Genomic DNA, 2500 nt, shown 5'->3' with positions numbered 1-2500 from the left:
GACATATAACTTTAGTTACAGCGTTGTTCGTCACATTGGAGTCGTTTATGCATTTAAGCTATGAAGTTGTACTAATATTAAGTGAGTGATACTTTTATTAAATTTTATTTTAATAATAAATATATTTATTATTTTTCTTAACTATAAAAATAATCATTTCCAATCTGCACCTGCAGCCAGATTGCTTTTTATATTGTTATGTGCAGTGATTCCAGAGCAGTGAGCAGCAGTGAATGTGTTGAACACCAGCGATCAACAGCATTAGTGGTCTGATGTTAGGCCTAAAGGGGAACTCCACCCATTTTTTTTAATTTTCTGCACAATTAAACGGTAAAGATGTAAAGACTGGACTGGTGTGAAATGCTCTGTTCTAGAGAAATTTAGAAAAACTTGCCTCTCCTGAGTTTTTGCCTCTCCTCGGCAGCATTCTACCTGACAACTATAATTCATCACGCTTCGTACTGTTAAATGATTTAACAGTAAGGAGTAAAACAAACGTTTGGCTGTTAAAGGAATATTAAAGATACTGTTCACAAATTGTTAAAGATACTGTTAAAGAAATATTAAAGGTGCTGTTAACAAATTGTTAAAGATACTGTTAAAGAAATATTAAAGGTGCTGTTAACGAATTGTTAAAGATGCTGTTAAAGGAATATTAAAGGTGCTGTTAACAAATTGTTAAAGATACTGTTAAAGAAATATTAAAGGTGCTGTTAATGAAATGTTAAAGATACTGTTAAAGGAATATTAAAAATACTTTTAAAGAAATGATAAATATACTGTAAACAAAATGGTAAAATGAACTTTTTTAAAATTTCTACATAATTAAATGGCTTACATGTCAACAAAGTCAGATTGGTTTGGTGTGAAATGCTGGTTATGAATTCACTGCCTGATGACTGAGACGCTGTTTTATGATCGTTTATAGAAGATTTCGGCCTTAAACTCCATTCATGGTGGAGGGATACGTAACATGCAGGGCGCTGTGAGGGAAAATAGTCCCCAAAGAAAACTTTTAAGATTTTCCACTATTTTCCATCATCAACATTCCATATGAACTCAGAAGACTCGTGTAGGTTCTCTGGTGGTTCTGGATGGTAAATAAAATGTCTATATCTGTGTTGTAGTCATGGCGACGCCTGGTTCTTATCACCATCATGTAAAAAAGTCAAACACTGAATTATGCAGAATTTTTGTAAAATGGGTAGAATTCCCCTTCAAGGTTACTGTTAAAGAAATATTACAATATATACTCCTTACAGAAGCAAGGAGTTTGGAAATACCTTGAGCCGGCCGGCAGGGTTAGTAGAGGTCAAAGGTCAGTAAGCAGACGCACTGCTCTTCTTTGTGCAGTGACTGCGCTCTTCTTTCTAGATCTGATGTGTCCCCTCTCCGGGACGTCCTCTCTATCTATAAGTAGCCCTCTGTATCAACTGTAACAATCCAATCACAGAGCTTTTTGTAAGCTTTACAAAATCCAGCTGCTCTGATTGGACGGTGCTGCTCTGTGAAGCTCCACCCACCACCCTGCCAACTTTGTCCACTCCCTCAGCCAGGAAAAGGACAGAATCTTTAAAAGGCTGCAACGATAGTCACTTGGGAACGTCTGATCGAATGTTTGTGGTCATTTATTTTTCTTTTTTTACACCATTACTGGCGTTTTTGTTTACGGTGAAAGTTCTGTTCTTTATCTTTAGGGGTCATAGGTGATTTCCTCCTCCAATCAATGTGCTGAATGATAATTGGCCACACAAAAGCGTCGAGCCTATCGCTGTTTGAGATTCTGAGCTTGCTCCGGTTTCCTAGGTAACAGCAAATCCTGTAAAGGGAGGTTAGAGGCCTTTCAGGGCCAATCTACCGCTTTATCACACACACAAACAAACAAACACACACACACACACACACACACACACACACACACACACACACACACACACACTGTATCCTACACTGTTCATGTGTGGGAAAGTGCTGAGAAGGCTTTGCGTGTGTGTGTGTGTGTGTGTGTGTGTGTGTGTGTGTGTTTGTGTGTACATATCAATAACTTCTGTTATTCTATTCAACTTATGCACTTTATACACTTTTTAACTTATACATGCATATTATCATTATTATTATTATTATTATTATTTTTATTGGTGGTAGTAGTAATTATTATTGTATACCTACACTATAGAAATACCTTACAATACACATCAGAAAATATAAGTTGTTTTATTAAGCTACTAAGAACTTATGAAAATGATAAATAATCATTTTTATGCATCAAGACATTTAGACATTAAAAACTGGACTTCACAAAATAGAACCTGTAGAAAAATGAGAAAATAAAATAAAACTACAACTACAAACTATCCAAACTGCACTGCACTAAATTCAGTTAAACAGGCCAAATTAAACTCCCTTGTGTTAGTCTGTAGACTGTCTCTCTAACCAAGCTGGGCAGGGCATCTCTCTCTAGACTGTCTTGTTAGCCTAGCTGGGCATCTCTCTCTTGACT

The 2500-nt window shown here is 36.3% G+C and overlaps 1 protein-coding gene across 2 annotated transcripts in view; it reads right to left on the bottom strand.

Moving 5' to 3' along the window:
* The window catches only part of kcnj13 (potassium inwardly rectifying channel subfamily J member 13), a 69414-nt gene that overhangs the window by 15236 nt on the left and 51678 nt on the right, over positions 1–2500 (bottom strand). Inside the window, exon 1 of one of the 2 annotated variants that reach the window (XM_017723399.2) lies at positions 1284–1397. The exons of the other annotated variant lie outside the window; for it this stretch is intronic. The gene's annotated coding sequence lies outside the window, so the exon portion shown is untranslated. Of the gene's footprint in view, positions 1–1283; positions 1398–2500 lie in introns of those variants that run through there. 2 annotated transcript variants of the gene reach the window in all.

This window comes from Pygocentrus nattereri, chromosome 17, assembly GCF_015220715.1.
Source record: "Pygocentrus nattereri isolate fPygNat1 chromosome 17, fPygNat1.pri, whole genome shotgun sequence".
In the NCBI taxonomy this organism is placed as follows: Eukaryota; Metazoa; Chordata; class Actinopteri; order Characiformes; family Serrasalmidae; genus Pygocentrus; species Pygocentrus nattereri.
The sequence above is the reverse complement of the archived record's forward strand: the minus strand, read 5'-3'. Positions and strand labels throughout refer to the sequence as shown.